We start from the raw sequence: 11,151 nt of genomic DNA, 5'->3' as shown, positions 1-11,151 counted from the left end.
CCTTTTAATTTTCTTATTTCTTAAAGAACACCTTAAAGCACTGCATTGCTTGGTGTTGCTCTCATGCTGTTGTACCATATTCTGCTGCTTCAGATCGAGGTAGTTGCTGCTAAATAAAACGGTGGCTATGGAGCAAACCTGTAGAGGAGAGGCGGGCAGAATGGCTGGTTTACATTTCTCCTGAAGGATTAGGCAGTTACCAAGACAAAGGTGTTCTTGTTTATGGCTTTCCAGGTGAGGAAGGGTTGTTTTTTCACTCTGGTCCCTAAGCAGGCACACAGAATGTGTACACAGCAGGCTCTGAACCCTGCCGCAGCTCCTGGGTAGTACATCAGTTAAACAGGCCATTTTTGACAGCACTCATATTTACAGAAATGAATGCCCTCTGTGTGGGAAGGCGGAAGGAGAGGGGTACAGTTTGTTTGGGAATCAGCCTTTCTCCTACAGCAGGGGTGGGGGATTTGGACTAAGTTTGTGTTGAAGATAACAAGCTCAGCTTCTGAGCTAAAGCCCTTGCAGGCAAGGCTCTCTTTCTCTTGACAGACCTGCACTGTTAACACTGAACAGTGAGTTGGCTCTTCCCTGGGGTCCCTATGGAGCAGGTGATTGAGTTAGCATCTTTATTTACCTTTCCTTTCCATGGCTGCTTCACAGCTCTCAGGGTGAAGTTGCTAGGTAATTGTGCTTCAGCCAGGAATGTACCCTGAAGCTATAACCCTCAGTAACTCAGCTATTGAATCCTTCCTGAAACTGAAGCAGATAGGATAGCAATATAAAAGAGGAAAGGATAGTTTGTGATCTCTGTGTTGAATTCCTGCTTGAGCTGATGACTTGCTGCATACATTGTTAAAGTAGATAAAATTAGGATAATATCTCCCTGTCCTGTATCAGCAAATGGTGAGTGGCTGAGGCACTTTAACACCATGAGAAATACAAAGGTGCACAGCTCCTGCATGTTTGAGGCCACCTTCCCTTTCATTTTTGCTAATTCTTTCCTGCTGAGGGGCCTGGGTAAACCAGACAAACTCACAGAAACCCCAGCTGTGCGAGGGGGGAGAGGCAGAAACGCTGTCCTGGAAGTCCAGGCCTCTTGCTGCCTCCCTTGATTAAGTTGCAGGCTTCATTATGTGAAGGTAGATGAAGGCTTTATGGAGGAGCAGCCCACACGGGTGTGGGGCACAAAAAGGGAACGTTTTCTTCGGTGTTCCCTGTGAGGCTGTAGAAACAGAGCCTTGCTTGTGCCAAATATACTGCTTAAAAGCTCTTTCAGAAAGATTTCTAGCAGATCCTCTCCCTGCCCTACTCTGGAGAGAGCATAACTGCCTGCACATCATGGGACTGTTCATGGGAGGTGCTGGTATTGCTTGGCCACTCAATCATTTGATTCTGTTTCAGACTTCAGTTCCCCAGGAAGGATTTTTTCCCTTCCGATTAAAGCCCAAAGGATGTTCACTGTGACCACAAGTGCTCAGAAATGCTCACTGCTAATCCTCGACCCAGCTCACGTGAGGTGCTTCTAAAAACAGAATCCTCACACAAAGAGCAACTTGCACAGGGGAATGGCTGGGTATATTCTCAGAAACTGATTAAAATCAAATGAAATAATAAAGCCTTTGTGCTAAAGGAAAGAATTAAATGCACTGGCACCCACGCAGCTGGAGGTGATGCACTGACACTTGTATCCTTCAGCCTGGGCAAAGTGACTGTAAGGGAAACCCTGAAGGAAGTGGGGAGAAGTGAAATTACAAAAAGGTGACTTCCAGGAGAAATCAGTAATGCTGCAAAACAACCCTATTTAACTGGTTATTGTATGGGGTCTGCTGAAGGAAGGCAGAGGCTCTCTCTGCAGGCTCAACACTCATTTTCAGTTCTTGGGACTTTTCACAGGTATTCCCACAAGGAGAAGGAGGCCGAGGTAATAGAGAAGAGAACAGTTACATGTGTCAGAGGATCGCATATAGTCACACTGCAGTGGGTGTCTGCTCTGTGATATGTGCCATGCCAGGGCTCTACTGCAGGGACACGGAATGATGGAATGGTTGGGGCAGGAAGGGGCCTTTAGAGACTGTATTGCCAGCTCCAAAGGATTGCCTAGGACCCAAGAATGGAGCGTCTCCAAGGACAGAGATTCCACAATCTGCTTGGAAGCCCTAGTGCAGTGTTTCACCACCCTGACAGTAAACAAGTTTTTCTTTCAGTGGAAGTGGAATTTCCTGTATTTCAGTTTGTGCTCATTGTTTCGTGTCCTGTCACTGGCTATCACTGAGAAGAACCTGACTCCATCCTCTTCACTCCCTCCCATCAGATATTCATACACACCAATGAGATCTTCTGTGAACCTTCTTTTCTGCAGGCTAATGGGCATGCAAGAGATGTGCTTGTGAAGTCTCATCCTTCATCAGGTAGGGAAGGAGTTAAGTCCATTGAGAAAGTCCTCCCTTCCTGTCATAGGAAAATAAGGTTCCAGCTGGGCTCATCTACTCGGGTATTTAAAGAGGTGAAGTCTGCAGCCCTGGTTGTTTGAAAGAAAACAGCTGGGTTTAAGGCTCCTTAGGTAATGACTTATTTCTGAGAAAGCCTCTTTACAGAAGTTTGATGGTCGGCCTGCAGGCTAGAGGGTGCTTGATCCTTCAGCTGAAAGCAGCAGGAGACATCCATACCAGATTCAAAGGCAGAGGTCAGGCCTGGAAAGGACAGCTGGATTTTGCCTGTGTTTTTCTGGTAAATAATCTAACTTTGGATTTTCCTTGCTAATTTTCTCTTTTAATGTAAGAACTTTGAATTAAGTACCTATTCAGCTACATTAGTCACACTCAGGACTAAGTATGACTGTAACATTAGATGGAGAACAGTTTTGGTCCCATCCCTTCCATTTTAGTGTGTCTTTTTACATTTGGGAGTATTTGATCCCTTTTGAGCTTCGGGGTGTTGCTTTTCAGGGTGTTGTACTTATCAGCAGTGCAGAGCCATAATACAGTTCAAATACTTTAACTTGCTTGAATGTTAGAGGGCACAGGACTTGTTTTCTTGTGCTCTTAGACGTCAAATAAGCTGTTGAGTGGCGAACACCTACAGCGCTGTCTGTGCTGCAGCTGCTTTCCAGAAGCGTCAGCATTATTTGGGCTAGTACGTAAAGCACCTGCATAAGCAAACAGGAAGGCAACTGGATACTTCAGCCTGGAAAAGCTCCTAATGCATCAATGCTTATATGAGAGTCAACAGCAAGAAGCAAATCCATCTCTTGGCATTAGCAAACAGAGTTAAAAAAGACTCTTCAGAAGTTGTCTGAACTTCTGAAATAGCATGAAACTGCAGTTGCGTGAATGACTCTACAGCAGTGGTCTGATCAGCCGTGCTCAGTAGTGCTCACTGGCTTGAACATCACCTCTTAATTTCATTCCTAAAACGACCCTTCACAATTGTTTGAGGAAAAGAAGCTCTTCCTGCCAAGATCCTGGACTCAGGTTTTGCTAAGCAAATATCATTTGTTTCAGCTGCACTGGAGGTACTATTTGTGCTGGCCTTTTCAAACCCAGTTATTTTAAGCGTGCTTCTTCAGTGCTGGACAAATGTTACTGTGAAGCAAATCTATGTTTTTCCTTCCAGAAATCCATGCAGCTTACAGTTAAATACAGCCTGTGGTGCCATGTAGAGGAGGGTAAAACACAGTTCTTGTAACTATGCTGCTTTTCAGGTAACGTTCGGAAATAATACCAAGGGAAACAAATATCTATGACCTAAAAAGCCAAACAGAGCAGACGTGTAGGCTGGGGATTGGGCAGCACAGAGTCTGCAGTATCACATTCCATTTATTGCACCACTTGCTCTAAGCTGCTCCCATTTCTCGGACTGGCTCTGGAGAGGCACTGCTGGGAACAGCATCTATGCCACCTCCTCATGCCACCTCCTCATGCCCCCTCTGAGGAAGCTGATTCCTGCGGCTTGGCTTTTCAGTCAGCCATAGTGACTGTGATGAAGGATTGAGTATATGGTGGGGCCTAATGGGCAAAAATCTTTCTAGTCTTACTCTAACTCTTAATGCCTGTTGGTAACTTCGTGTGTGCTCAGAGAACTGAGGAAGGAACAGCTAGATGAATGTGTAATTCTGTGGAAAGCCTGTCTCTGCAGACTGCTGGGGAGGACAGGCCACAGGCTGTGTGCTCACTGGGCTGTCCCTGTGCTCTCCAGCAACTGCTGCCTGCATCAGAGTTGGGCAGTTGTCCTGTATCTAGGTGATAGATCTTTTAGCTTGTATGAGTGTCTGTATTGTTGGGTATGACATTTGGCTAAGGTGGAAAAGGTAGTGAGTCACATCTATTGATAGCTTTTTGCAGCAGGATGTTTGATTAAAACAAACAGCATCCTCACACTCACAAAACGAATGGCTTAATTAAATACTGTCTGTTTTCCATTGCTGTGTTCTCTGAACAAAAAAAACCCCACCATGTAAGATTAATCTGCATATTTAAATGAGGTGGCATTTCAGTAGACTTAATGCTGATGACTGTCACTGAAATGTACTCCGATATCATTATTTATAGTGTCTTAGAAGAAAGGACTAAAGTTATGGTGAACAATCTGTCCTGGTAGCAGAGGTAAAACAAAGTTGAACGTTGCAGAGTGTCTGTGAACTCATCTACTTGGCATCAAGGTGATTGACAGCAAACACAGGGGACAGACCTGTGGATGCTCCAAACCAGCCCTTGTCCTGGGCTGTGCACAGCGCCATGCTGCCTGAAGAGTGGGGCAGAGGGCTACATTCTTCTTTGTGTATCGGCCTGTTGTGCCCCCGTCAGCATTGCTAAGCAATCGTGTGTGTTATGGTGCTGGCCCTTTGCATTTAGGGGATCCTCATGACAGGAAATGAGCTTCCAGCAGTGTTTTGCTCTTGTCAGGAACAGAAATGGCTACAGCCCAGGTTGCTGGTGGTATTTGGCAACTGGGGTGAGGCAGGGGCAATTGAGCACGGTTCCAGAGATGAGAGGAGGGGTGCAACAAGCAGGAGTGAAAAGAATGAACAGCCTGTTTGGCCCAGACACCACCACAGGTGACCAGACAGCTCTGTCTTCTGGTTTCGTTATCCCCTCCGCTATTACTTTTCTATTTCTGGCTATAAATGTTCTAACGTTGCAAAATTAGCTATCCTGAGAGGTACAGTGAGAGCCTGACCTTGTCAAGCATTGCATGTACTAGACAGGAAAGTACTGAACAAGATTTTCCAGCCTACTTCCTTTCTGGTGAATCTCGATGATTCTTCTGCTTGTGTTTCTCAGCCTCTTCAATGTAAAATTGGGAAATGTTTGAAGAAGCACAAGGTGAGTGAAAAACCTGCTTCTTTGTAGTGGGAGGACTAGCCAGAGTTCTGGGTCTCCATTACACTGCTGTTTCATTTGTCAAAGCTTCCTGTGCTAACCATTAGCTGTTCGCAGTGGGCAGTAAGCCTGCATTTACCAGCCCAGTAAATTACAATACAGTAACAGATGCTGTCTTGAAATGCTGGAACCAACTTCAGCTTGTCTGAGGTTTCTCTGCTTTCATCAGATTATTTAATTTACATAACTGTGATTCTGTAAGATACCCTGGTTGTCAGCCTGTGTTACTTGACCCCTTCTGGCAGCCCTGTGCCCGTGGCAGAGCTGTACCTGCCAGAACTGCTTTCTGCTGATACCAACCATTAAGTTTAGCAGCAGGAGTTGGGAGCTGAGTGCTGTCAAAGCTGATCCAAGCCAGCATTTCAGCTGTGCAGTCTTGCATCAGTTTGTCTGTGGGGAAGGAAAAGAGTGAAGACTCCTTGATTTTTAATGGATAACAAAAGGCTGGAAAAGACCTTTTAAGATCAACTGTTCCCCAGCACTGAACCATGTCATTGAGGGCCTGATCTATGTGGATTTTGAGCACTTCCAGGGCTGGTGATCACAGCACTTCATGGGCAGCCTGTTCTGATGTCCCAGTGCTTGACCAGCCTCAGAGGAAAAAAAGTTATGGGCTTTTTCTCCTTTTGCACCTCTTAATATTCAAATGGAATTTCCTGTGTTTCAGTCTGTGCCCATTTCCTCTATCAGTCCATTCTGACAGCACTGACAAGAGTTTGGCTCCATCTTTTTTTCTTCCTCAAATCACACTTCCCTTGTTCGTTTTATTCACTTTCACTTCCTGAATACAGGAGATGACTTTCCTGGCTGTGTTTCGCTTTTAGGTTTGGCTAATAGCAGCAATGTAATGTAAGATGTCTTGCCCATCCTGGCTTTTCTAAAGTATTACAGATAGCTGTGGTCTGGTCCTGCTTACATTATATGCAAAGGGAATCTCAGAAGAATGCTTTAAGTGCCAAGTTAAATGTTTTTAATACTCATGCAAGATGTCATTAGTACAAAATGCAAGTGGTGGAAAACTAAGACTTAAAACCTGATGAGGTGAAAGCCTTACACATTTACTGGTAAGAAATTATTGCAATATTAAAGCCTCCCCTTCATTACTGCTCATGTGGAGAGCTTCAGGCAGCTGTAACTGCAAATGTCACCACAGCAAATGTGCACATTCTTGGCAAGCTTTTGTAAACATTTTGTGTGGCTTCACTGCATGCTGTATTCCCCTTTGGGCAGACAACATGGCTGGGACAGGTACAGCACCGGTATTAGGAGTATAACCCTTTTGACAAGCTGTAGGAGGGTATGTTCCCTGCCTCAGATGTAAGCAACATTCAGTTTAGGGTAGTAGATACAAAACCCCCAGCTCTCTGTTGTTTCTTACCTGTACCAGTCAAATTACTTGGTATCTTTCCTAATAGTGAAAAATAAATAGACTGATACTTTGCTTAATGGAAATCTTGCCTACATATTGCTTGATCTGATAAATAGTTATCTATGGCTTCCCCTTTTCTTGAATTGCAAATGGTGCTTCTAGGGGAAACAGAGCAGGAAGCTAAAGATGGCAATAGCCCAAGAAGCCACGCTTTGCTCTCGTTTGTAAGGTTTCCCACAAGAATCTTAACAGAGGGTACATTGTCCTGTCTGTATCTAACCTTAGTGCCCAGCTAGGGAAGCCCCAACTGCCTGCAGTTTCAGGAGGGAGCTGCTCCAGAGGTGTGTTTGTGTATGGCAGAGGAGCCACACAGCTCTCAATAAGCAACAGCTCACCCTGATGCTGGGGAAAGGGAGCCCAAACCATACAGACTGCTGCTTGTTGTGCCTGTAAGGGCTACATAGCAAAGAGGTCTAGCTGGAATAGAGGCAATTTAAACCAAAGGGAGTCACTTGAGAAAATAACTTGTGTTGCTTATAATAACCCAATAAAGTGTCTCTCGAAGACACTTATGTGTGGGATTTTTTAGCTCTAGTTCTACAGGCTGCAGGCATTTGTCCCTCAATTCTTTCTGAGAGACAGAGGGAGATAGCCTGAGTCAAATTAGACTTATTTCTTTCTATCTTTGTATGAGGTAGATAAATGCTGTCATTGATCATTAAATCAATGTTGGAGGTGGCCCCAGCAGAAAGCTCCCACCCCTCCGGTTTCTGAGCCTCTCTATACTGCACCCATAAATGCTTTGTGTACTAATGGCTGATCAATGTAACAGTTCCACTGTGTACCCGTGAGCAGGAAGGACGCAGCCGGCTCTGCATCCCTGCTCAGTGCATATGGAAGCAGATTCATAATTTATGCTGCTTCTCAATAAGCCCAGGCACCAGTGCATTATCATGATTAATTTAACAAAGCTTACTTAGAAATGACACCACAAGTGATAGTGAATGTTGTTTCATTCTTGTAAGTGCATATTAGATGTTACTTCCAAGGAAGAACAAAGGAATGAAAGCCTGTTTTTCTGAGCCAGTCTGACAGATAAAATGGGAGGTTTCTTATTTCTGACTTTTCCCACATTGGTACATAGCTGTTAACTGTGTTGTGTCAGCTGCTTGAAATGGCTTTGGCCTGCAAAGGAGAGGGTAAATTCTTCCCCCCATGCAGGATCAGGGGTGAAAGATAAGTATAATGTACAATCGGGATAAATCTCATTCGTGAGCCCGTGGTAGTTAGACATCACCTGGCAAAACAATTTGGTTCAGCAGCTCTGCAGTTAACATACTTCCCAGACTGCATCAAAACTGTTGGATCATTGGACCTGACATGTAAACCAATGAACTTGATATAAAACTGCTTTTAACCTGTAATTTAATGTTTTTGTGTGGCAAATGGCAGAATCCCTGTTTCACATAGGCAGATAGGCAAGTGATTACAGTATGTTTATTGTACGTGGCAGTTCTTTTCAAAACACACGTTTAAACAGATGGCTTATGTTGACTATTAATGCAGTTCCTGTGATTAAGTTCAGTCTGAACGAAGTAGGCAGAGATTGACATTCTACTGACATCACCGCTGGTGTATTGCATCTTCTTATGAATGTTCAAACTCAGATCTGCTACTACAGCTTCACGGAAATGTCAACTGTGATAAGTCACGATAGAACTGAAGAGATAAGGTACCTGGCACCTTGCTAATTTACTTTTTGACTGGGATTTACTATTTGCATATTCATGCTGTAATGTTTTATTGCTGAAAGTCCATGTTTGAGTAAATTACTCTAAAAAACATAGCAGTAGGCTGAAACTTGCCTCTTTGTCTCTCTAGATGGGATGGGCTTATAGCACAGGCAAGCTGACTTCCACCATGCAGGGAACTCAAATCCATGGTGGTGCTGTGCTCTGCTCACTGAAGCACCTGCATGGCCCACAAGCACTGCTGTCAGTGTACGGTCCTACAGGTAAGGCAGCTGTTCCAGAAAATAGGAATGGCCATATGCCTGGTGAAACCTAAAGCTCCTCTAGTATGGTGTTGTGTTGATGCATGATATTGCAATAGTGACTGGTAAAGGAGTGTGAGAGCAGCTCAGATGGCACAGCCCAGGCTGCAGAACTGAGGCTGCTTTGGGGCTTCCTGACCTGCAGCTCATTTTGTTGTGTTTAATAGTGCCTGACAGGTTTCTCCTTGAAGAATTTGTTGCAGAGCTTCTGGAATTGATGCAAACATTCATTCCTCCAGTAAAGTGTTTCATACCTTAGTTATGTGTTATGTGAAAAAGTGTCTCCCTTCTGAACTTGCTAATAGCTTCACTTGATTATCTGTAGGTCTTGTATTGCAAGAAACAGTGAACAATTGTTCCCTATTAACTCTGTCACCCATGATTTTGTAAGTCTGTTCTATCATCTGATGTGTTTTATACCCTGAGGAGTTCTGTGCTGTTTGTGATATGGAAGGAGATTTTGTGCTTTATCACTTTTTCCTCTATTACTTCATAGTATTTTACTTACCTATCTTAGTCATTTCCAGATAAGCTTCTGCAGCAGGTAATGCGTCAGTCCCAAAGTGAGAGTCTCGTGGCTGCATTTCAGCAAAGAGGATCTTCAGCCTCCTGTGATCCATTTAGGAGTTGTTGGTTGTAGCTTCTAGGGTGACAGTATGGTATGGTATAGCTAGGCTTAGTAGAGTAGCTGTTTAAAACGTCTGAACAAGCACCTCGTGTCTGTTAGATGCTGCTTACCTTTTCCTCCTTCCTTGGAACTCTCCTAAAGCAAATTTTATCTTCTGCTGCTACTTCTACTATATTCTTCACTTAAATTCAGTGTGAAAAAAAACCCACAACAACATGCATTTCATATATCTTTGGATAGAGAGGTTTTCAAATGTCCTTTCATTATTCAGTAGTGACTTTATAAATATGCATGCATGGGAGTAGCGTTGTTACAGCACAAAGCTGTGCAGTAGTTACGTGCTTTTGGTATCTGCTTTAGCAGGGCCTGTGGCACACATTCTTGGAAGACCTCCCAGTGTCAGCGTGTGATGCTGGGCAAGGCTGAAGTTGAAACAGAACAAGGTCCTTTTTATTTCTAAGTCTGGCACATCTTCAGCATTACAGGGCTGGCACTGCATGGCATGAAACACTGCCTCCATGCTGAAATACCTGTTGGAGAAGAGAGCTCATTTTCAGTCACACTAATGCACCTACCCAGACAACCATATTCCACAATCTAATTAAGCCTGAACAAGAGCAGAAACTTGATACCTACAACTTAAAAAACAGCTGATTATTCCTCTTTGAGTAATTGCTGGAATAAAATAAGCCCACGGCATTTCTGGGAAAGCCTTAGGAAATCTCTTTCGGGAACAACATACAGTGCTTAGCTTTCTTTTGATTTGTTTTGGACCAGTTTTAACAGAATCTACACAAGAAGAATAAATGGGACAACACCGTCTCCTATTACATGAAGTCTGTGAGCTTTCATTTCAGTGAATAAGCTGTGGTAAACATAAAATTTACAGAGTTATTATTCCAGCAATTTGTACTATGTAAAAAACAAAACAATGCATCACCAAAAAAACCCTCCACCAACCTAAAGCCCAAACAACAACAAAAACCCAAACATCCCCTTCAAAACCAAACCAACCAACCAAGCTGCCCCCAAACCCTAACCCAAACACAGAACCCCACCTCAACCCCTCAAAAACCCAAACCCACCCTTTCAGAGAGCCAGTGAAATAGCCTGGCTATAGCAGGTCTACTCTCTAAAAAGCTGTGGTTAACATTTTGGTTGACATGGAGGTCCAGTAAGGAAGTCTTGGACCCAAAGGGATGAACAGCCTGGATGCTTTTCCAGTGAGGGGTAAACCACCTGGCAACCACCAGGCATGGCTATCAGCTCTCTACAGAAAGAGAAGTAAAATTAAGTCGTGCTGCAGCTTGGTTAAATATTTGTGAAGCAGATTTAACATCCTTTTACCAAGTGAATGTATAAAGCTGTAAACAGCTGTATAAAAATAACCTCTGAAAACACATTCTTTTTATAGTTTTCCTTGATAAATGGCTCCAGAGCAGCATAGGTAATGCACAGGTACCAGGAACATGAGGAAGCTGATTACAGTTGTAGCTCATAATGCTGGTTATTCAGGGTGTATGACACTTGTTGTCATTGGAGCTGGATTTCAGTCATTTGTAACCTTGTCTAATTGTGTTTGTTCTCATGTTTTCTAGCCTGAGTGTTAACCTCAAGCTGCATTTTAGTGGGAAACATTGGTCAAAAGGCACAGCCTTCTCTAAAGATCATGTTTAGGAATAAAATCTTGGCTTTTAGTTCTTGTCTCCAAAGGCTTGGAAAAATGATT

The 11,151-nt window shown here is 43.7% G+C and overlaps 1 long non-coding RNA gene across 1 annotated transcript; it reads right to left on the bottom strand.

The window, feature by feature from the left end:
- Positions 1-8,039: 8,039 nt before the first annotated feature.
- Positions 8,040-10,266, bottom strand: LOC133265693 (uncharacterized). The gene is made up of 3 exons (XR_009742084.1): positions 9,533-10,266; positions 9,303-9,437; positions 8,040-8,116 (listed from the first exon to the last, which is right to left on the bottom strand). It is a non-coding gene; the product is annotated as an uncharacterized LOC133265693 (long non-coding RNA).
- Positions 10,267-11,151: the final 885 nt, after the last annotated feature.

This window comes from Pezoporus flaviventris, unplaced genomic scaffold, assembly GCF_033815535.1.
Source record: "Pezoporus flaviventris isolate CSIRO_AGI_PZ_B2104156 unplaced genomic scaffold, CSIRO_AGI_Pfla_v1 ptg000006l, whole genome shotgun sequence".
In the NCBI taxonomy this organism is placed as follows: domain Eukaryota; kingdom Metazoa; phylum Chordata; class Aves; order Psittaciformes; family Psittacidae; genus Pezoporus; species Pezoporus flaviventris.
The sequence above is the reverse complement of the archived record's forward strand: the minus strand, read 5'-3'. Positions and strand labels throughout refer to the sequence as shown.